The sequence below is a fragment of the Patagioenas fasciata genome, chromosome 15 (genome assembly GCF_037038585.1).
Source record: "Patagioenas fasciata isolate bPatFas1 chromosome 15, bPatFas1.hap1, whole genome shotgun sequence".
Taxonomy (NCBI): Eukaryota; Metazoa; Chordata; class Aves; order Columbiformes; family Columbidae; genus Patagioenas; species Patagioenas fasciata.
In genome coordinates this window covers 10,613,464-10,637,412 of record NC_092534.1, presented here as the reverse complement: position 1 = coordinate 10,637,412, position 23,949 = coordinate 10,613,464, and the positions used below count along the sequence as shown (strand labels likewise).

General features: G+C 52.0%; 1 long non-coding RNA gene across 1 annotated transcript in view; it reads right to left on the bottom strand.

Moving 5' to 3' along the window:
* Positions 1–20,724: 20,724 nt before the first annotated feature.
* LOC136108479 (uncharacterized) overlaps positions 20,725–23,949 on the bottom strand; it is a 136,906-nt gene continuing 133,681 nt past the window's right edge. Inside the window, exon 6 of the long non-coding RNA XR_011741527.1 lies at positions 20,725–20,812. This is a non-coding gene — a long non-coding RNA (uncharacterized lncRNA). The remainder of the gene's footprint in view (positions 20,813–23,949) is intronic.

The following is a 23,949-nucleotide window of genomic DNA, read 5'->3' as shown; positions in this document are numbered from 1 at the left end:
GGGACCCTAGGATGGTCCCTGCGGTGGGGACACCTTTCCTCACTGGCCTCGCAGCTCAGGGCGCACCTTGCAAGGTCACAAAGAACAAATTCCCGAGCAATGCCTGGGAGGCTTCACTTGCTGCTGATTAAGGATAAATCAGTGGATAATAGAAGGAGAGGGCTGGCTGCCAGGCAAAGGAAGGAGGGTGACAATTTTTTTATCTTATTTTGTGTGCATAATTTCCTGCTAGTTTGAAAAAAGCTATTTCACAGCACGGCCCTATTGTGTCGTCTGATAAAAACACTGAAAAACTTTTATCAACAAAATTAGGAAGTAGTGAACTATAAAATTGCTAATTATTTTCTAGTAAATTTACTTTTAAATAACTTTAGACACCAATTACAGGCACCATTAAGCACCATTAACACTGGGTATATTTACCAAACAAGGACGGAATACTTATTCAAATCAAGATCATTTTGGTGTAGCTTTTGCTGTTTGGAAAGCTGTCCCCTCTTAGCAGATGTTTAAAAAGTCATCAGAAGATCAATTACACCTCAAATGTAGTCAGATTCCTAAGATTTGAATTGTGACGATATAATTCACAAGGATGGAGCCAGGCTCTTCTTGGTGACAACCAATGATAGGACGAGGGGCAGTAGGTACCAACTGGAACATAGGATGTTCCACTTAAATATGAGAAGAAACTTCTTCTCAGTGAGGGTGCCAGAGCCTGGCCCAGGCTGCCCAGGGAGGTTGTGGAGTCTCCTCCTCTGCAGACATTCAAACCCGCCTGGACACCTTCCTGTGGAACCTCAGCTGGGTGTTCCTGCTCCAGCAGGGGGATTGGACTGGATGAGCTTTCGAGGTCCCTTCCAGTCCCTGACATTCTGTGATTCTGTGAATTCAAGCCTTGAAACAAACATCTGTCTGGCAGGGCCCATCACCCCCAGGAGCTGCCGCTCGCATGGGGCCAGGGCTGCTGTGCCCCAAGAACACAAGTCCTGCGTTCATCCGACCTGCAGTCCCTTGGAACGTCCCTTCACGCCTGGCCGGAGCGTCGCTCCCTGGGCAGCCGCTGTGGGTGGGTTCACCCTTCATTGCCCCAGATCTGCTCCCCGGGCAGCTCTGCAGAGCCTAGTCCTGCTCCCCCCGCGGCCGCGTCCCCCGGCTGGACACGCTCCGCGCGGGCTGAGCGGCAGCGGCAGCCTCTTAATTGGCCGTTGCCAGGCGGCTGTCAGAACGCTGGCTGCAAAGCTGCTACCTGCTCCCACTTCCCTGCTGTTATCTTTGACATCCTCATTATTTATTAACTGCCCTGTACCCAACAGGCTGCCACCGATGCGGAGATGCTCTTATTATGCAGGTTCGATATTCCGCCTGCCTTCCAAGGTCACATCCTCCAGGATGTCTTGCAAACCAGATTGAAGAGGTACCAGCGAAGATGCAACATGTTCAGTATGTGCCGATGCCAGGTTTCAAACAGAGCCCTTTGAATAAGCATGACATACTAGATGGTGATATAAGACCCTGTTGCTTGCTGCTTTTCCCTGTCCTGTGTGTAGCACTGAGCTTTCTGCACCTACATCAGCAAATACAGGAAACCAGAGCATCAGGCAAGTGCTCCAGCATCAGCTTTCACAGACTGAACACAGTTTTTCTCTGACACCCGAGCCTGTGAGGAGAGCAACACCGGGGTTATTTAGCTGGTCAGGCTGCAAACCCACAAGGACCTGTTACAGCTTTGTCAGCACAAATAATCTCCTTTTCCCGGCTCCCTGCCCTCCACTGCCCCCTTGGCACGGCGGTGGGTGCCTGTGACGCGAGGTGCAGCGCGGTGGCTGCTGCGCCCTGTGCCACTGGGCTGTGACGTCCCTGTTCTTCCAGGCAAAAACATCAAAACAAGTCCATTCTCACCTCTCCAGCTTTTGTGGTGCCTTTTGCTTGGGGTTTTTTGGTTTTGCTGATCTCAGAAACTGTGAGTCACTCACTGGAAGAACAAAATCTGATTAAAATATTTTTGATACCTTTTAAGGAGCACTTCTGACTTCAGGTAAAATACTTGAAATCAGAAGAAATAATTGGAGGGTCACTTTGCTGTTACTTTACCACCAACAGGGACACTTTGGAAATTGTTAGGTGTAACAAGGTCTAGTAGCCCCAGCGATATGAGCACTTGCCGCATGCACCCCTGCAAGGCCAGCGGCTGCCAGAGCCTGGCTGTGCCCTGGGAGGGAGGGAGGCAGGACACACCGTGGGCACAGGCTCCGAGAAATCAGAAATGAGACGAACTGGGATTGTTGCAACAACGCATTTTGTGACTAAAGTCATTATGTGCAGAGAGACATACGGGTAGCTGAAGGACAGAATTAATATAGTAAGTAATCCTCTCCCTTTAGCAATATCTTTCTGCATGATATAATGATTTAATGTCTAACTTTTCCTAGCATACACATTTCCTCATAACAAACACTTATATGATATGCAGCTATTTATGTTTGAAGGCAAAAAGCGGGGAGTGTAATGGACTCAACTCTGACTATCTGTCCGTGAAGGAAATTCACTGTACCATGGGAAACAAGGGAAAACATTTTATTTGGAGACAATTTCTTCCTATTTAAGCCATTCTTATCTTTCCCCCTTGCTGTGTGTGGGCAGGGATGTCTGTGCTCTGCAGACCCCTGCCCAGCTGAGACCCCCTCAGCACTCCTGAGCACCTCTCAGGCGAACAGCCCCGTCCGGGGTTCCCAGTGCGGTGCTGAGTGGCACCTCACAGCTGTCAAGAAGGGTAATTAATCCCGTAACCCCAACCAGTGGTGGGCACTACCATCGTGTTTGACCTGGAATGGTCCCATGACCAGAGCACAGCGCCCGAGACGAACACCCTGAGCAGCAGAGGACAGACCTGTCCTGTACCGGGACTCAACTCCAGGGTGTCACTCTCCATATGCAGATCCCACTAACGTCACCACCACTCAGGAGAAATGAGCTTTTCCCTAGCAGTGACACACCGCTTAAACGCACTGATCCAGATAACATGAGAGATGTCTGTGTAATGAAGGCAAATGACACATCTGGCAATTTTCCACCCAACTGACAGAGATAAACAGTTATAAATATACCCCACTAATAGTGTAAGAATCCTTCAAAGCTTGTCTGGAGTGCCTGTGGGGCCAGTGGGCTGAGCTCGGCCGGGCACCCCAGCAGCAGGTCCAGCAGAGCTGCCAGCCCCTCGTTAGCAGAGGCGAATGATGCGCGGCCGTGGCAGAGACGCTTCCCAGGAGACAAGGGTTACAAAGCCACAAGTGCACGGGGTGGTACCTGCACCCTCGGCTGTCCCTGCCACCAGGGCAGGTTGGCCCATGCTCCTGTGTCCCTCCCTGGGACCAACATCCTGTCCCCTCCCCAGGGACCCTGCGCAGTGCCCAGCCTTGCTGAGCAGATAGACTCAGCTGAGCCTCAGCCCTGGTTTAACAAGGGAAAGCTAATGGATGATTTTTGCCTTTACTTTTAAAAGCTACCTGCAAAATAAGCTGGAGTTAATGAAAGCAGTGAGGAATATGTGGGTCACCAAAGGTGACCACACTCCATTCTTTAAGGATTTCGTCTGAGCAGAATAAGCAGCTCAGAGCAAGTCCTCCAACAATATCAGCTTTTTTCAGGGAATCTTTCCATTCACGTGACAATTCCCTGTACATCAGTCCCTCTGAGTAATTCTTGTAATGTTTTCACTGTGTCTGTGACCGGCAGCCTTTAGTTTCACTGGCCAGAGCCCAGCGGTGTGTTCTCTCAGGGGAATCTCCTGCAGTGACGCTCTTGCCCTGTCCTGAGGCAGCAGCGCCCGTGTCCCCAGGGTCCCGCAGGGCCAGGCTAGTCTGGCCCTAGATGGCACGCCAATACGTCCTTGGCACCCAACCTCCAGCGCAGAGCAGGGAGGGAAAGGGGGGTCGGCATCTTCCCTGTGCACAGCACCCAGCCCCAGGGTTCCCAGCTCACCTGGGAAGAGTGTCTCATCACGGGTAATTCCTGATCATCTCATCTAATCTCTCAGAACTACGACTCTCTGCTCCACACTGTCCACACTGCCCCATGGCTTTGAAAGCACTTGTGAGTGATGGGCGCTGCTGGAGTTGCATGACTACAAACCCTGGCAGATGAAGACGGGCCACTCTCAGCAGCTCATCTCCTTGAAGGAGGTCAAGCCATTCATGGTGTTTTGCTCAAGCACCAACAATTTTGGCTGCCCTTTGTGGGCTGACCCGTTTGTCTACCAAAGGTTTACTGTCTAGCAAAGGTTCACTGTTCAGAAGTTTGCTTTGTCTTAAAAGCTCACTGCATCTCCTGAGACAAGTGCAGCCATTTCTTAGTCCTAAACACTGACACCACAGCAGCCTCCACCTAGTGTGATACCAGTCTGCAAAGACGGTTCATTAGTGACTACGAAAAAAGGCTGTGATTTGGCCACTTTCCAGTTCACACAGTCTGTCAGAGTTCACAGAAGGGGAGATCCTGCTGAGCGGCACGGCAGCTTCTGGAGCTGGAGTGCACACACCACAGCAAACACGGCTCATCCGTGCGGTCAGGGGCCACCTCTACGCTGAAAAAGAGAATAATAGCTTAACTAACATTTTCCACTAGCAAGATTTAATAATAAAACCATACGTCTGGTGCTTTCCTTCCAGGTGTGACAACTAATGTGGCAAAGTAGGTTTATCAGATTTACAATAAGAGAATCACTCTCAGAAAGGAAACAATAAACAAGCAAAAAACCGAAACCCAAACAAAACACCAAGCCCATGTTCCCAAAAATGTACATTAGAAATACTCTACTGTGAGTTTTATCCCCATTCTATTAGCGAAAATGTCTTTTCAGGCAACTCAGAGAGGGAATGGCCTAAGCCACTGGCTTGGCCATCTGCCTTGCTCTGTTTGCAGCAGCAGAGCTCAAACCAGAAAGTCAGCTTTTGGTCCTGGCCAAAACTGCAGCGTCCACTTTATTATTTTAAACACAGAAAACAAGAGCTACACAGCAATACGAGCTGAAGTCAGGACTGTGACACCACAGGTCAGGCATTCCCAAGGGTGCTGGGTACAAACCAGCACACACAGGCAGAGGGACAGACGCAGTGTTGGGACAGACCCTGTAGCAGGGGAGCCTCGTCCTCCCATGCTGGGGGGTGAACCAGCTGAACTGCAGCTTTTGGAGAACGCTACACCTAGAGACACAGCCTTCCCATTAAAGCCCATGCCCTGCAAGAACATCAGTGTTTTTAGGACATTCCTGTGTGCCCATCAGTCACTTTGGTGGTGCTCTCCAGTGATATTTGGATTCCCTTGGAGAGCACTGGGCAGTGTGGGTCCGGACAGCCCCTGGTGTAACGTGGGGTCAGCTGAGTGCACTTCCACCACTAACCAACACACAATGTTATCTCCTCTCTCACTTTAAGGGCTGCTTTATCCCTGCTAAATCACAGAGCAGCCCAAACAGACACGATTCAGGGCTGGGTTTCATTTCAGAACTGAGCGTATTTACCCCAGCACGTACGTCATGCGGAGCAGGTAGCGGGCTCACGCACAAAGCCCTGCAGAAGGACAGCTCTGCCCGCCCCGAGCGTGCGGATGGCACCGGGCACGTGGCTGCCACCCCACTGAGACACTGCGGGGATCGAGGGGCTGCCCGCAGCTGTGGGGCCAAGCAGCACTGCTTTCTGAGCCATTTACACTACGAGTTTCTTATGGTTTGGCATGTTTTAGCATCACCAGGTTAACATCTGCTGCTGGAGCCTTCTCGGTGCCACTGAGGAATCCTGTGCTTTCCATGGGCACAGCTGCTCCAATTCGGCCCACACAGCACCTACAGCTCCTTTGCTATTCACCTTCTTGTTAAGTCTTTAATAAGTTTGTGTAACTTTTCGTTAAGCAGCAAGGAAATGTTTTCCAGGGGAAGCTAATTCCAGCACATCCTCCTTGTGTAGGTTTAATGTTATGGAACAGTGAGTCTGTTGAATTAATTAGCTTACAGCACTTCACTTACTCAGCTAATCTGCATATTTTGCTCTGAGGATGCGGGAACGCTCCAGGTGCTGGCAGGAGGTTTGTGCAGCCGCGGCTCAGCCCCGGAGCTGTGGGCACACACAGGGGCCGGGGGTGCCCGATCCCGTTCTCCAGTCAAATCACCTGCCCGAGGCAGCGCTACCTCCTGCCAGAATTTGTCCCTCCCCAGCCTGTGCCCAAAGCAGGTGCTGCCCCACAAGGGGACCGTGCCAGCCCGTGCCCCCACACCCCAGTTCCTGCAGGGGACGATGAGCAGAGCTCCCCCAGCTCCTGGCCAGGCTGTGCTCACGGAAAAGCGCACACACTTCTGGAATCCAGGCGTTTTTTCATCTTGGCACAAAATTCTTCCAGAGATGATTATTTGAAAGATGAGTCACCAAATACAATAGCAAAGACACATCCTTGACTTACTGTCAGAGAGATGTGACCAGCATTAAGTCTCCACGCAATGTCTCCATCACAGTGTCTGGCGTTTATTCTAAACGGCTCTCAGTCTTGAGCAGAATTGTTTTTTCACATCAGAAATTCAGCTACTTTTCCATAAGAAATGTTCCTTAATGAACAGAAAGACAGACTGTGTGCATGGATGTAAATATCACTATCGTGTAGCCCTGTGCTCTATATAGCTGCTGTCTTTTAGAGCCTGTTTGTACCAACACACATGCACACGTGGAGATGCACATCAGCATCTCTGCATTGAGGTTATCCTCTGAAATGGAGCATAAATTCCAGCTGCCTTTGGGGAGCAGGAGAGTTACTTCCTACTTTTCTGGAATTTTCTCTCCTGTTCTGCCTATTTCTCCTCATACGCCTTTACAGAAGCACTTAAATGTGGGCCCTGCGCCTCCCCCGTGGGGACCGTCACCCACAGCTGCAGTGCCACTGAGCCACGGGTTTGCAGGTCAGGTTGGGTGGAGAAACCTCCCTGGCTCACAGGGACGGCAGACGGCGAGGAGGAGGCAGTGATGAGGACGTGCTGGTTGAGCAGAGCTCGGAACTGGCGGGGAATGGACGTCTGACCATGTGCCCAACTGCCATGGAGACCCCACGGAGAGGGGACACTGCTGGAACTGCCAGCCCTGCCTGGGGGAGCCAGCCAGGCTGCGTTCCCCTAAAACCCCCACGTCCCCCTCACATCTTGCCTGGAGCAGGGCTGAGCCAAGGGCTCTGCCTTTGGACCCATGTGCCAGGACTGAAACCTGGAGCTGAGCCCCTGCCCCACATCAATGTGTGGAGTCTGAGAGTGCAAAGCGCAGCTGCCCCTGTGCGGCCCCATGGGCAGAAACCCCATCGCTCTGCTGGAGCGGGCTGGGGCAAGGACAGCTGCATTTCTGCACTGCCCCTGCGCCACAAAGGGAGATGCTGTCTTGTAGCCTATTCCAATTCAACAGTGTGTCCTGACCTTGATGATGTTGGTTTAACTAGGATCTGAAATGCAAATATAGCCTAAGCTCAACAATTCTGGCATCCAGCAGAGAGATTGAAGGGTGGAACGCTTCCCAGAAGGGTCAGCAAGAGCAGGAAAAATTATATAGAGCAAATAAACAGAATAAAAGGCTTCTCTATTACCCTGGTGCACAGGGCTGCAGCTCCAGGGGACTGAAGGAGATTGTGCCACTCTGAGGCTTATCCTCAGGGACAAGCTGCTGATCAGGAAACAGAGAAAGGGCTAAGGGCAAGGAGACAAGTTGTTTTTAAATAACTACCAGCCAGGAGGGAGTCACCCTGATTCTGCTTCTCAGCTGATACCGCACCATCCATCGCTCCCCCTACGGCCAGGGCAGGCGCCCAGGTGATTTCCCTGGGATCTGGGGCCGGACTTCAGCAGAGGGTTTAATGTGCTATCAGGCTGGGGAAGGGGAATTGTTCTGACCCATAGCCAAGCAGATCCCCTGCAGCAAAGGGGAACCTTCACCAAACCAGCCTCCCTGCGCTTTCGAGGAGCTGCCATCACCAGCCTTGTAGGAGGCTGAATACACACAAGCTACTGCTGCAAGCTGTGGATGTCACAAGACACTCAAAAACTTTGAATTTAACAGGTATAAATGCCTATTTGCAAATCCAGGTGGGATTTGCACATTGTCAGTAATTTTTAGCAAACCCATCCAGAATGCTAATCCTTGTTCTCATCTCCCAGGCAGAGCAGCTCGCTCACTGCCCAGCTTGTTTTGGCTCTGCGGGGACAAGGGACCTCGTGCTGCTACTCCAAGATGGGTCAGAGACACAGGCCCGTGCAGCCGGCTGTGCACAGGGGCTGCGGCGAGCCCAGGGACGGCACTTGTGACAGGCGACGTTGGCCAGGCTGAGGTGTCTCCCTTCTCCCTGTGCCCTTAAGGAGCTGGTTTCCTTGTCTGCACAGGAACCAGCTTGTAGCTCAGACAATGATCGCAGCCCAGGGGAACACGGGGATCTCTCCGTAGGCTGCTGTGTCGGGATCCCGGCGGGAGGTGTCCTGGCCCGCTCTGCCGCCCGGCACGTTCGTGCTGCTGCCAGCAGCCCTGCCAGCCCTTGGACAGGCCCGAGTGCACGGTTCCCATGCTGGGACGGATCCTGCACAGGGGCGACAGTGGGGCCGGAGCAAAGGCTGCGGATGTGCCAGGAGCGGCTGGAGGTCACCACAGCCTGCGCACCCCTGCTGTGCCACCTGCATGGGTTGGGGGACATGGCCCTGTGGTGTCCCCACAGCCACCAGCCCGACGCTGGGACTCCTGGTCAGGGAAGCACAGAGGGGCAGGTTGGGACAAGACTGAGCTGACACGGGATCACCAGAGCCTGTCACCATGGGCTCAAAGGGGTCCCTGGGCAGAGAGCAGAGGCCACGGAGGACACCGGGCAGAGACGAAGCCACAGGCCAGTGCTCCCAACACTGTGGGGCACCCACAGTCACTGTCTGGGGAGCCCAGCCCTGGCCAGAGGCTCGAGCCGAGAGGAGTCCCCTCATTTGGTCATCTGCAGTGCCAGCATGGCTTCATTAAAAATTTAAACCAGAAATTACAACATTCAGTGGGGAAGAATCGCTTTCCTACCAATTACAGTTAATAGGGTAAAATTAATGTACCAATTAATACGGCTGCTTCTAAAACTCAGTCTAATATGTTAAATACTGCTCCTGCCTCTGTAAATGCAGCAAAATAAAGTGATGATAAGGATGAGAGCTAATAAAGTTTTGCTTCTCTGTACTTAAACTACTTGGCATCACGGACTTAAGGCACAGGATAAAGGACATTATTTAACATTTTAAGGTTTGTAAGACCCATAAATCATTTCATACATGCCATATTTGTTGAAAAGGATAGAATACATTCAATTTTACAGTATATTAAACTTCATCTAATTCGAACGTAAGAACAGACCAGCAAAATAAATGACCAATTTCTGAAGCAGAAATTACCATTTGGCTGCTGCCATTATGAAGCTGCTGGTATTTTATCATGTTCTTAACATAATATTGCTTGTCTATTGATGCATAGTTATAGTGCTAGTCCAAATTGGAAGGCGGTGAAAGAGGACAGTGCAGAGTTTTTTTTTAATAGGCATCATTTGTCAGATGTTATTTCAGAGGTCTTTGCACTGATGATAATATGCAGATTAAAGCAGAAGTAAATAGGAAAAGAAAAAAAAAGGAGAGAGAAAGAAAGGCAGAAAGGGAATGAGAATTTTAGCACATTCTGGCTGCAGCAGACAGGCAGGTGGACCAGGCCCCAGCGGGTACAGATAACAGTAATTAACGTGGGTTGAAGGGTTTCTCTGAAACCCCGCGGTGTCTGACAAAAGGAGGCGTCCTCCCCTGAATCTTAATGCTGCAGGGGACCCGCGGGGACACGAGCGGGAGCGCTGGGTCCCCAGGGCATGACTGGGGATGGAGCAGCAGCCCCTGCCCAGCACCCGGCCCCTCCTCAGCCCCTGCACCAGCCACAAATCTGAGCACAAATAAAAATTATGTTTAGTTTGCAAAACAGGAGGAAGGTATCTCCATCCTCCAGAGTTCATTGTTCTGCTAGACTTGGTATTATAGTGGCAATATATTACAGAAAAGAAAAATCAGCTGGCTGCCTTGCCTCCAGAATGACAATGAGAAGCCACAAAACATGATGGAGGGGCGGCTGGCTGGGGAGATCGCTGCTGGGCAGCCAGGAAGGGTGTTTGTGGGGAAGGAGTCCCATGGGACACAGGGCACTGCCCCACGGCAAACAGGCGCAGAGGGACAGTCATGCTGCGGGCCAGGGGCTGCTGGTCCCCAGTCCCCTCAGCCACCCCCAGCTCCCCACACAGCAGGTCCTGTGCCCAGACAGGGCTCTGCTCCAGGGCAGCTGTCACCCCAGGACAGCCACAGAGGCACCCACACACCTCTGACCGCAGCGATGCCCCGTGAGCATGTCTGCAGAGCCGAAAACACCTTCCGACCAACAAAACTCAACCAAAAACAGCCGGATCCTTCACTGGCATTAAGGATAATCATCCCACCCCCCAGAACCTGGAGTTTCCCCTGGTGAGCAGGGACGCTGCCAGGAGGGCACATGGCCGGGAACGCGGGGACACGCGGGGCAGCAGCACCACGACCACCCTGAGGCTGCTCCGCACCGATGCCCAGTGAAAACACCTCCAAGTCTGGGTCTGCTTAAACCAAATGAAGCGCTCGGATATTAGAGCTGAAATTGTGTTCCGTGACTGCAAATCTGTGCAGGGATATATTGTGCTATAACATAGATTTCAATTACTTTCCAACCTTCAGCGTGATGATGCGACATTACGCTCCACTGTCAGAGTTTGCCAGCATGCTCTTACTTTTATTTCTCCTGTTAAATATGGTCTTTGTTGCGCTTCATTGATCTCTGAGCATATTCTGCTGTTTACAACTTTGATAATCTTTGTGTAATCTTCAGGGGTAATTGAATTCCGACAAACATAGCTGAATTTTAAACAGCATGCAGATTTAAGTACATTGAAAAGCCATGATATGAAAGTCAAACCTGGAGTCCAGGAGAGGCACTTGCTCTCAGCTCCCGGCCTGAAAACTGGGAGCTGAGCCAGGCCCAGAGCACAGGGATGTCACGAGCAAGTTCAGAGACATGGCTGGGGGTAGGACCAGACCTATCCCAGGGTTTAACCCCAAGTAGTACATATCATGTCATTTTATGATTTTTGAATACGTGAACCCAAAATGCTTCTGCATTTGCGCAAAGTCCCAAGGAATTCCGCTGGGTCTCACTCTCTGCTAGGACAGGCTACAGCCAGCAGCTATCAATCTTGGTTTAAATGCCTAGGGAATTGCCCCTGCACAGATAAGTTATCGTTTTTACGGGCATATTTTGTGAATTAGACAAGGGGGAAAACGTTCCGTTTGGATTTTGATGTAAAAGTTTTTTTGCAGAGCCCTAGGGGCGGATGCACAGAGCTTTCATAATCGTTACCGTTATTTATTATTTGCCAGCACCAGGAACGTGCCCAGCACGGCACAGGCAGAGCACGGCTCCCGGGCACTGACCAAACCGCCCTCTCACCGCGGTGCCAGCACCATGTCCCCCGCACCCCAAGACCTGGCAGCACCCCTGGACCGTCCCCCACCTCTGCTGACCCCGCATCGCTGCAGTGAGTTGCAGCCTCCCTTTTGGTGGCTGGAAAAACAGATGTCTGGCTTGAGGACATCAGATTTTTGATGCATTTCCTACAAACTTTAATTTCCCAAACCATCCTCGCTCAGGATGCAGGGGGACTGCTCAAGTACGCTATAAATTAGCATGCCAGCAGAGCTGCTCCTGGAAGGGGGATCAGCTCAGTCAGACAAGAAAGAGCCTCCAGAAATCTCAGTGCTGGGAGGGAAAACTTGGTCTCCTACTATTTGTGCTGGAGCTCCATGTCTCCAGTTTATTGCAGCAGCAGCGCACAGCAGCCTCCACACAGCCAACATTTCCTGCCCAAGGGTCTGAGATGCACAGAAGGGTCCCCACACAATCGAAAGAAAAGGAATTAAAGGGCTGCCTGGCTAGAGAAAAGGGATAGTGAATCTAATCTGAGCTGGTGTGATTTGGAAATCCAATTACACTTGTCCATCAGCAAAGGCAGCAACTGGTGAGAGAAGCGGGAAGCTGTGGGGGTCTGAGCCCCCAGAACCAGGTAGAGGGGCACAGCCCCAGGGGACCCCATCCCGCACAGGGCATGAGGACAGAGCAAACCTCTGAGCCCCACAGCCCCTTCCCAGAGGGTTTTACAGACCGAGACAGGAGCCATGTTGGGACCAGTGCTGCTGAGAGGACGAGCAGGGGGAAAGCAGCTCAGCCCCACCCGGCTCATCCACCGGCTCTGCTGGGCACCGGTACCCCAGTCCCCAGAGAAAACCTCGGCTTTCCCTGCACCTCCTTCCCTGGAGGTTTTCCAGGAAAGACCAGACACTGATCACAATGGATTTAAATGTTTCTGCTAGAATTTTTAACTTGGGCTCAGATACCTCCTCATATTTCACTTGCCCCGAGTCATTACATTGGTGTTTTACCAGAAGACAGACAGAGTTTTTAAGGTCCTTAATGGACTCCAGTGATCTGAGCGAGACTCGCGTCTCCTGCTGCACGGCTCCAGCTCAGCCCTTTGCTGGAAGGCTCCTGAAACCACTCACAGCCATTTCCTACCCCATTCCCCCCAGGGCAGGAGGCTTAGAGGGCCCATTGGTATTTCAGATGCCAGATGTAAGTTACTTTGCACCAGGCTTTGGCAGTGGTGAAATAATCAAAGCCTGATTTCAAAGCTCAGGACACAGGCTGCTGAAGGTGGGATGCTGCCCGTGTTTGGGGAGCAGGTGACAAGGCCTCTCACCGAGGACAGTGCAGCTCAGCCAGGAACGTCCAGCGAGGGTAAGGACACACATGAAAGGGCGTCAGGCTGATGGAGCAGCTCCTGAGCCCTTCACAGGCAAGACAACGAGGACAGAGACACGGAGCCAGACCTGCCACCTCAGACACGTCTTGTGCAGGACTGGGGACCCCGCAGAGCCCTAGGGCTGGCCCCATTCCCATGGGATGGGCAGTGGGATTCAGAAGCAGCGGGTTTGGTCGTCGCCTCTGACCACCAGCTCCGCAGCTCCTCCCGGCAACACGGCGCTGAGCATCCCACAGGCAGGAGAGCTGGAACTGAGCCACCCACAGCCATTATCCCCCACACATGCTTTATTTCCTGAATTAAAGAGCAGAATTATAATGAGACTTGACATTAAATTCCATAAAAAGTCAAGCTAATCAGTGACCAAACCTGTAATTGATTCTTTTGCTAGTTCAATACTTAATGCTACATGTTAAGCAATAGGATTTTACAATTTGCTAGCACTTCACTTACAGAGAATTAAGCAATAAAAATCCATTCTGAGCACAAACAGCAGGAAGGGAGCCACGTCTGCTAATAAGTGAATGAACCAATAAAGTGGCTCAACACTCGCATCAATATCTTGTTTTTCAAAATATCTATCCCTGTACAATACATGAAGCCTCTAACCGTGTGAGCATGGTTTGAAACCCCTCAGGAGGTAACGCTGAGGTGGGGAATGCCATGGCCGAGGTCTGGGAGGGCTGGAGAGCCTGCAGACCCCACAGCAAGGGGACTCCCTGCTCCCCAGCAGTGCCAGGGACACCCCGGGGGGCTCAGCCCTGCAGAGGAGCTGGATGCACAGAGCTGGTCTGGACATGGAGCCCGAGCCGTGGTCATTCCCCAGGACACAGACCCGCGTTCAGCCCCCAGAGCTCCCGCTGGCCGGCCCTGCACAGGCAGTCGCACTGCAGGGGACACAGATTTAAAAAACCCTCTTTTTAGAAAAGGCTGGGTGTTTTTAGACTTCCTGCAATACTTGTTTGATTTTGTTCAAGGCAAAATTCAGAACAAGGAAACAGCTTCCATAGCCATTTTCCACAGACAGTTATTGGAACTCAGTTAAAAACTGGTGGTTTTATTTTATTTTTATATGCAAAATTGCTATCATTTTTCTTTGCCTCCTGTTTTTGAAAACGCCTTACTCTGTTGGTCTTTTATCGTTTTTCAGCACAAGTCAAATCTCTGTCTCGGAGCAGCACGGTGCTGCTGCTGAGTGATTAACCCGCAGCAGCGGCAGGAGAGCCATTGGCAGCGGATCTCGCACGTCCCCAGGAAAGGAGCACAGTCCATTCATTTCCCAGCTCAGGTGCTGACCCCCGGCAAAAAAAGCCCTTTTGTGCCATGACTTGCTGCTTCCAGGGCACCAGCACCAGCAGAGGGTGAGACGGCATGCAGCAGCTTCGCCCCCCGCTCTTTACAAGCTGACAGCATTTTATAGATCTCTCAAAGGCTGATTTCTCCTCCAGGAGGAACAGTTAACAGGGCTCTTCTCTGCAGGAGGGGATGAGCAGCCAGCGCAGAGTCCATTGCAGAAGTGCTGCCTTCCCCACACCCCGCAGCCCAGATCACTCCCTGGGGACACCAACCTGCTCAGCAGGAGAAGGGGGTGCCTGGCAGGGACCCCCTGCACACGGGGACCCTGCTCCCCTCAGCTCCTGCCCTGGCACACAGCAGCTGCCACAGGGCAAGGGGTCCCCAGCAGCTCTGCTCCCCATTTGCGGGGCACAAGTGGGCACAGGCTGCTCCTCCACAGGTTTGACTTGTGAAACTGTCTCTGCCGGGCCCCATGCGGCGTGGCAGGAGAGACACGCTTCAGAAATACAATTATTATTGTAAGGGGAACGCCCGCGCTCCCGGTCTCCGCGGGGGCTAGGCATCCTGCTGCGATGATTCAGGGAATCTGTCGAGGCACATTTTATGAATTCCACTGAAGCTGTGGAATTGCTGCATTAGGCGAATACCTCAATGGTTGTCAAGTCAGCCACGTGCTGTCAGAGCTGCTTTACATTGCCCAGACCAGAGACAGCAGATGCTCATAAATAGCAGTCATTTTCTCCGCTGCTTTCAGCACTAACCCTGCACTGTCTGTTCATCTCACCTAAAGCCTTCGGCAACACGTGCTGCTGACCCAGAGCCGTGTGCCTGGGCTCTCTTTGGGGGCAGCAGTTGAATGGTTGCAGAGATGCCACAAAGGTGCCTCCCAAGGCCCATCAGAAGCTCCAGCACCTGGACACTGCCTGGCCAAACCCTTCCCAAAGGGAACCCTGCCGGCCCACACATCGCATACAATGCTGCTCTGGGCACAGGGGCATCACACCACAAATTCTTCCCGCAACAGCCCTAAGCCAGGCACACCGTGCTGTAGGATTGAAGGGCTGAAACACAGCAAGGAAACAGATCTATAGCCCTAGAAAATGCTTCGGAATTAAAACTTTAAGTAATAAATCTCAGTTTTAATAATGCAGATTAACACTGCTGAGAGATATGGCGCAGCAAATAAAATTTCGCTGATCTGGAGCAGAAAGTAGTGAAATAAAACCCTATCACAAGGCAACAGCTCTGGGCTGGGGGGCTGCAGCTGAGAGCGGGTCCATGGTGATGGCACAGTGGCCATAGAGTGTCAAGGAATCGGTGTCACCGCCATCAGGGACAGCAGGCAGCACTGCTGGTCCCAGGGATTGTATCTTCAAAATATACCTAGCTAACGAATTTGTCTGACAGCTTCAAGCATCAGACAATTTGTACAGTACAGAAATGTGTCTGAACACTTGTCACTAAATTGCTGTACAGGAGCAACACCCGGCACATCCCACCTTTGTTACAGGTACATCCACACGTTGTGCAGGCACCTTCTGTAAATACACCTTACGCTGCTGCCACCACAGTGAGGATGTCTGGTCCCAACCCCCCACCACCCCTTCACTCCCACAGCCCTGCTCTGGCTGCACTCAAGCAGCTGCACGGGGACAAACAAGGAGCACCATACCAGAAGGGTTGAAAGGAAGAGTTACCCACCAGGAGCTGCAGAGCCTCTGCCGGGCGTGACTGCAGCCTCACAGAAAACAACAGGACCATGGGGGGGACCCATAAAGATTTAACAGGTGGGGATCAGTCCAGCTGGCATGGAGAAAAAAACTGGCCTTGTCAAACAATCCCACCTCCTCCATCCATGAGGTGACAAGTTGGGCTGATGAAGGCAATTACAGTGATGTAACGGGCTTCTGTGAGGCACTTGGCACTGTATCACTTGCCATCCTGAGTGAAAAAACGTGCTCCACAAAAGAGCCCCTGCTAAATGGATTAAGCAGCAGCTGAAGCATCTGTCACTGAGGAATCTCCACCAAGGAGTCGCCTGTCAGGGACAAGCATGGTTCAGACACTGCTCGGCCGTCTAACCAGCACAGATGCACAGGGCAGCCCCGCTGCACAGGACCAGGGCACTGGGAGCCAACACAGGGCCGGCTCCTGCCTGAGGAGCTGCCTCCTCTTCAGCACTGACCTTGCAGAGACTCGAGATGCACTGACAATCAATATGGTGGCCAGCATGAGCTGGTCGCCAAATGGGCTGACATGCAGCAGCGGCAGTCAGGAGCAGCCAGGAGGACTTCTGCATGCAGCTTTGGGGAGATGTGGCGGGAATATCACACCCGTTCCTCTCCCACGCTGCAATGACATGTGAAAGTTATAGAGAGGCAACAAGAGCCACAAAACACAGTTGAAAGGCTCAAGAAGACACCTGCAATTGAGCAGCAAAGCCTGAACCAGATTAGCAAAGAGAAGCAAACAGCAACAGCAGCCCTGGAAGTCAGCTCATTATCTCAGGTCCATTCTGGTGGACATTTGGCACTGCTTCTGCACCATCCTTTCCTGCCCAGGCATGGCGTCAGGAGGGGCAGCACCCACGAGTGTCAGCCATGCACTGGAGAGCCGCGAGCCCAGAGCGTTTCTCCAGATGGGATCCCTGGAGCAGCAGCAGGTCCAGCCCTGCCGCTCCCAGAGCTCGGGACACCGACAGGTGTTTGGGCTGAGCCTCTGCCCCAGTGCATTCCACACCCCTTCAGCAGCATTTCCCTGCAACACCAAACACCTTATCAGTGATGTTCCTGCTGCAGCCCAGAGTCTTCAACCATGAAATTATATGACTCTACCTTGACCTCAGATTTTCTACAGTTAATATCTCCTACAGAATATACACTGCACTCAGGGGCATTTCTCTGACACGGCCAACAAGAAACACAGTCTCAAAATGTGTATCTCCGCTAATTCACTGGGATGCCTTTCCCCCTTTTCTGAGCAGCCTCAGCACCACAGCTGAGCCCTCACACTCTGCAGCCTCTCAGGGGGTCAGTGAACCACACCAAGCGCTGCTGGCCCTGCGCAGGGCTCCTGGGAGCAGCAGCTCTTCCCCTTTGCCTTCTCCTGGCTGCCAGCAGCAGGATGCGGCTATGGGTGGGTAGGTCCTGCACTGGGGCTGCAGGGTCAGCACCGCTCTGGGTGCACAGCCCACCCTGAGCCCCGCTCAGCTCAGCTCCGGGTGCATGGCCCACCCTGAGCTCAGCACCTGCAGCACACACAGCTCCATCAGCCACACACAACCCCAGCATCACCCCAAAAGCAGTGGCCTGACCGCCTGGGGAAAGGGAAAAGTGCCCCTGCTTTTCTGATGCTCTTAACATTGCTCTAACAATTGAGAAACATCTGATCTTCCAGGAGACTGATAGGGAGAGGATGCTGGTGTCATTATCAAGTTAATTAGAAAAACTCAAATGGAGCTTTAAACATTTTTATAATACATTTGGGCCTTTTTGGCAGGATTATTGCATCTTTTGGGTTTCCATTTCCCATTAAAGCATTCTCAGTAGCGTATATAAAAAAGCCATGTGATCTTGGCTCCTTGCTGGTTTTTTTTTCAAGACATCTTTTTTTGGGGTAAGATTTATTAAATATTGTAATCAGTTAAATTCCGGCAGCTTAAACGTTTTCTTTAATAGCCTTGTTAAATGTGGATTAGATTTAAAATCCTTGCCTCTGAACTCTTGAGCAGCAGTATTTATATGCAATGTTAAAAAAATTAAAAGCTTTACAAAGTGGTAATTACTCCTCTGCTGCAGGAGCAAAGACACTGACTTTCCATGTTATTTTAAGGTAAGTTTTCCAGCCTCCCTCTTCTCCTGCGACACCAAACAAGCGAAATTTATTCTTCCTCAAGTATCCTCAGGTCAGGGCTTGGGAAGCGCCGCCTGCAAAGCCCACACCATCTCAAGCGCTGCTGTTTGGGCTTTGCTCCAGAACAAGGCAAGGGAGCAGCGGAGGCCCTGGCAGGACTGCGTCCCCATGAAGCCCCCAGTGACCGGGACCCCCCAGCAACCAGAACCCCCAACCTGCATGGACGGGACCCACCTGGCAAGCAGGTGTCCAGCACTACTGGCCACCAGTGCAAGCAGGGGGAAGCCCAGCAGCAGCTCAGTAAGCCCAGCAGCAGCCCAGTAACAGCACTGAGATGGGGGGGGGGGTATCCCTCCCCTTTTAAAGCCGAGCCTGGCAGCTCCATGACCTGACGGGCTGCAGCTGCAGCACTGTGTCTGCTCCAGCTGCCACCCCATCAAGGAGCCCAGCAGCAGCTGCAGAGGCCACGCTGCACACTCGGGTCACGCAGTTAATGACTTTGTGAACACTTTTGCTGTGTCGAAGTGGTGCGTGCCCTGATCGTCACCTGAATTTCATTGCTGTGCTCGCAGGGAGCACAGAGACCTGACTGAGTACCCGAACCCCAGGAAAACTTGCAGGTGCCGTTAAGAACGGCTAACACAGAAGGCAAATTCTTCTCCAAGTTCCTCCTGCCGTTCCCCCACGCAGCAGCTCTATGTTTCCCCTCGCCGGCTGTCCCGTATGGCTCCTCCACACCACAAACCGCCTCTGCTGCCCCCTGCACCCCACCCCCGGTGCCAGTTTCCATCCCCTGGGTCTGCAGGTGGCACCCACAGGGACTGTCACCGAGCCACACGTAGAACACGTGAATAAACAGATTTAAAATGTGCTAAAGCAGAAACAGTTCCGTGAGCACATTTTTCCCATCGCAGTCGGTCCTGTGAAGCTGGCTACTGGATATGGGACTTCAGGGAACAAGAAACACTCTTCAGTTCTGCACTAGAAAATGAAGTCTTTCTCCTTTTAAAATTCATAAACCAACACAGATTGTAAGTTGAAAAATAAGGATCCTCTATTTACATATATCACTGCAACAACCACGGTGCTCGTTATGAATTATTTAGCATAATGCACTTCCACGTCGGCCTTGTTTGCCCAGTGGTCTCCTCTCTATTAGGTGTTTATGGCAGAGGGGTCAGTAATAACAGGTCACTTAAAATGTAAATAAAAGTGACACTGGGAGATATGCTGGAGCATTTATTTATACCGTTATATTACTGTAAAAATGTGTTTATGAAGACCAATTCCTAGCATGTTCACTTGTCACACAAAAAATGTGTTTAGCAAAACACACATTAGACAAAATCTACGCCGAGCAGAAGCAGCAGGTTGGGCTGTCGCGAGCGCGGTTACAGGAGCGGCGCTGCCCTCAGCTCCGGCACACGGGGCTCTCCCGTCCCCAGCCATGCACCCCCGGACCCCCATCCCCATCCCCAGCACAGGGAGGGGGCTGCAGCAGCGTTTGGAGGTGCGAGGGCAGCACGGGGGAGCTGTGAGAATCTCCAGCATCGTGTCCCAGCTGGGGACCCTCAGCAAGCTCCGAGTGCAGGACCCACCCAGGCGTGAGAAAGCAGCCAGGAGAGGCTCTTCAGATGAAACATTTTGTGGCAAAGAAGCGAATTTTATGACACTGAAACTTCTCACGGATTGAGTTTGGTTTTGCCAATTTATTTCACTTTAAAAAGGACAGTATTTTAAGCAGAAGTTTCAGGGCTTTTGCATCTGACACCATTTAATGTTCTTAAAAAGTACAAACTTTCTTTCTTGAACCAAATTAAGTTCTTTGACCACATAGAAAGGTTAGTCTTCATTTCATGTTTTACACTGCTTTTTGCTTTGCTGAAGTTTTTGAGAAGTTCTTTAATGCCAAGCCAATGTTTCTTGGCTTTTTGAGCCACAAGCAAACAGAAAAATCAGCTTTTTATACCCTCCCCAGAAGCTCTCCCAGCTGGCAGCTGTTCCTCCCCATTTTGTGCAGCAGCCTCCACCCCAGGCCAATCGATCCCTGCTGTGGGGCAGCTCTGGCACCTGCTCCACTCCACTGCCACCACGGGCTGGGGACAGGAGTCACCCTGCTACCATGGGATGGGGACAGGGGTCCTGCACACCACCGCAGCCAGCACCCTCCCTGGGCTCAGGTGCAGTTTTTCCCATGAACTGTTATTAGCCCAGTATGTGAGGTGATAATAACAAGCCATTAATAGGAATCTGTTTGAGTGCCACTGTGTGGCAAGATCGTAAATTAATGGCCGTTTCATTTATTGTCATTTTATCCATAACAAGATGCTGATTTTCCCCCCTGGGATAATGAAATTGGTCTGTGAGAACCATAAATCCTCACCACGATGCGAGGCTGGGCAAGGTGTTGGATTAACGGGCTAATGACAGAGATGTGAAAGCTCATGAATCGTGCGGCTGCGGGGGGAGCAGGCGGCCATGCCGGGGGGGCCACGCCGACACCCATGCCGGAGTGTTTCTAAGGCTAATGGCGAGTTATTTCAGATGTCAGACCTATAAGATCTGCACATCCCCTCCTGGCATGCCCTCGGCGGTGTGCATTTCTAAAGGCAAACCTGTCAGGCCAGACTAGCCCAGGATCTCCACTGACCTTCATCCCCACCAGGGGTGTCCCAGACAGATGCTGCCTGGCCTGCCTGCAGCGTGAGCAATTCAGGGTCAGCCAGGAGGAAGAATTGATGGCTTCTGCTCTCTTCACCTGCAGCGTAAAACAAAAACATACGCTGGAAATTTATAGCATCTATCAAGCTGAAATGCTTCCTTTGCTACATGTTTCCTGCCATTCCCAGGACCATCAGCCAAGGACCTTAAATCTGTGGACAAGTATGACTTCAATGACCTCCTGGAAATAAAAATTAAAAGTAAATAGTCAAATCTTTAAATGGGAAAAAGAGAGCTTGTAGGATGACGACAACCCTCTGCACCCCATGGTAGAGGTACCAGCCACAGCTGGAAAGAAACGCACCTGTGAGAGCCCCTGGTCACTTGGTCCCTGCGCTGAGCGGCTGTGACGGTGCCACTGCCGCACAGCGGTCCTGGTGGCAAGGGATGCTGCGGTGCTCACTGAGCCAACATGTGCTGCCCGTCACACCGCGGTGACACCACCTTCCGCATCCCTCAGGTGCTTTAACACCTGCCTGGGGATGCTGAAGCGCTCACCCCTTCACCGTTTCCCTCCTCGTCTCACTCTCCTGTTCACAAAATGATCAGACCTGGCTGAGGCAGCTTCACCCAGCACAAGGTAGGCAATCCTGCCTGGGCTGGGCAGGAAACAGACACCCCTAGGGCTGCCTGGAGGCAGCAAAGGTCCCGCGCAGGGGCGGGCAATGGGGAGGAGAGCCCAGGACCCTTCGCTGCTCCCGGGGAGCCTCTGCAGACCCGCACCTCCTGCAGCCAGGGGCGAAAAGGGCTTGCAGCTTACCTTTTTTTTTCCTTCCTTAATTCAGTAGAGATATCATTTTAAATATTGCTATTTTTCTCACTCAGATATGAGAAATATTAACTGGTCAAACTTTGCTGTGGCTGTCACCATCCTTTTAGCAGTGTGATTGCCATCGGGGGATTTATAGTCCTTCCCGCACCTGGGTTATTTGAGTTTTGCTTTGCTGCAGGCCAGGGCAACAATAAATTTCCTTCTCCTCTGGAACATGCTCTAACCTCTCATTTTCTAATAAAGCGTTAAACCTTGGAGCAACTGGCACTGACCTCGTGCTCGAAAGGAGTTTCAGCTGCGCTGAGGAGCCGCTCGCCGCGGGCTGGAGGGCAGCGGTGTGGGCTCTGATGAATTCTGGTTTTCCTTCTCTCCTGACAAGAGCCCCCTCCCCAGGCAGAGGCAGCCCCTGCCCTCCCCAGCAGCACTGCACCCCAGCTGGGCTGGCAGGGGTGCTGGGACGGCGACTTAGGGAAAAGCCTCCCCTGCTCAACGAGGGGTGACCAGCTCACCCCGGCAGCGACAGAACAGAGTGACAGGCATCGCCTGGGGCCACTCTGGCCCCTGCCAGCCAAGGGGGGCTCAAAGGCATCAGGGAGGAAATGCAGGAAAAGCCCCAGACCTGCCCAGGACAGAGTGAGTGGGGACACAGCTCGGGGAGGTCCCCGCCCCACGGAGGGCACATCCCCACCGCCTCCTCCAGCCCACGTTCCCACAGCGGGTTTGACCCCAGCCAGAGGTGGAGGGACCACAACAGCCGCCAGCAGCACAGCACCCACCATCCACACAGGGCTGATGATGTTCAGAAGGGTCCTGGGCACGGTCTGACCCGCCTCTGCCACCCACAGCCCCTCTGCGTGCGGGTGGGAGGGTGGATGGTGCATCCGCTGCAGGGCTCATCACACCAGCGGAGACAGCCACAGCGTCAGGCTTTTAGCGGCTGAGCTGCTCGGTGAATTACAGCAAGATTCTGCATTGTGGTAATATGATTTTTTCAATATATTCTGTTTGGATTGGCAGGTTGGTCTCTCTCTTTCTCAACTGACTGATAAAGCACTAGACAGGGGATTAGTCCTCTTGGAAGCTAAAGAAAGAGGTAATTTGGGTTGTTTATAGCCTGCAGGGGTAGAATCAAAATGTACAATACTGAGAGAGTCAAACTTTTACAGCATACGGCACAGCCATAACTCAGAGCAAGTATCAAACATTACAGTCCTGTGAAATGCATTCCCGTGACAAAGGGCTGGAAAGGCAGAAAGAATGAGAGGAATTAATCTGTTCTTGGGACAAATATTGTAATGAAGACAGGAAACGCCAGGAAAATTAACCCCTGCCTGGGCTGGTTTTAGCATCGGATCGCTTGTCCCAGAAGTCTCAGCTCTGCACTCTGGGCGGCGTCAGGAACGACTGAGACACTGCTGGTTCGCCATGGGCCAGCCCCAAGCTGACCTTGGTTTTTCTGCATTAAGAGAATAACAGCTTTCCCTCAACTGGGTTTCGCTGGATTTTCATAGCTATTAAATCTAATCGCTGAGATAGAGTTATAAAATTATAATTTTAACCATGCAATTTAGATGGAGTAACTGGTCGTCTATTTCTGTGATTATCCCTGATTATTAAATGAACAGCTGTCTCCAAATATGTTTGCAACAAACTAATTCAATGAGTGCATGTGCCTGAATATTCATGCCCCTGATCCGCGGCACAGACTTTTAAGACTTCTTCACTGTGGCTTTAAAAGTTAATTTATCCTGGCAATTTAAATAAATACACTTCCATCAGCTTTGGTTAGTGCTCCAGACATTAGCACTAAGTTTGGCAGCAAGCGAAGGTGTGCCAGCCCCGTCTCCGGCGTCCGCTCGCAGCACAGCGTTTTTGGTGGAGCCAGACGTCAGTGTTTGTGTCGAGCTCAGACTTCTCCCATGTCTTGTTTGCAGGTTTGACAACCCTTCCCCGCATCATGCTAACAAAATGTGACATTCCACAGTCTGTTTGGTTTAGCTTTTCCACTGAATTTTGCAGCCATGCCAGCAGCCAGGCAATAACCTGCCTTCCCCAGTGGTGAAACAGGGGTGAGGCTGTTGGTGTGACCGCCAGTGAGTGGCTCCCCGACTGGCACCGAGTGAGGGACAGCGGGCACACAGCTCTGCAGCCAGCGCTTCACTGGAGCCACACTGTCCCCTCCTGAAGGGGGTGACTCCCCTTGCTGCCAGCCAGGACACTGCCCAGCGGGCTGGGGACATCCCAGTGCCGCAGGGACACACCAGGGATGACACACCTGAGCACCCTCAGATGGCACTTGCTTCCGCCCAGCCACTGCCGTGTCCCCAGGGTGGTGGCAGAGAGCAGGGACCCTTCAAAGCTGTGACAGGGCTGTCCCTCTGCGTGGAATAAACACCGCCTCC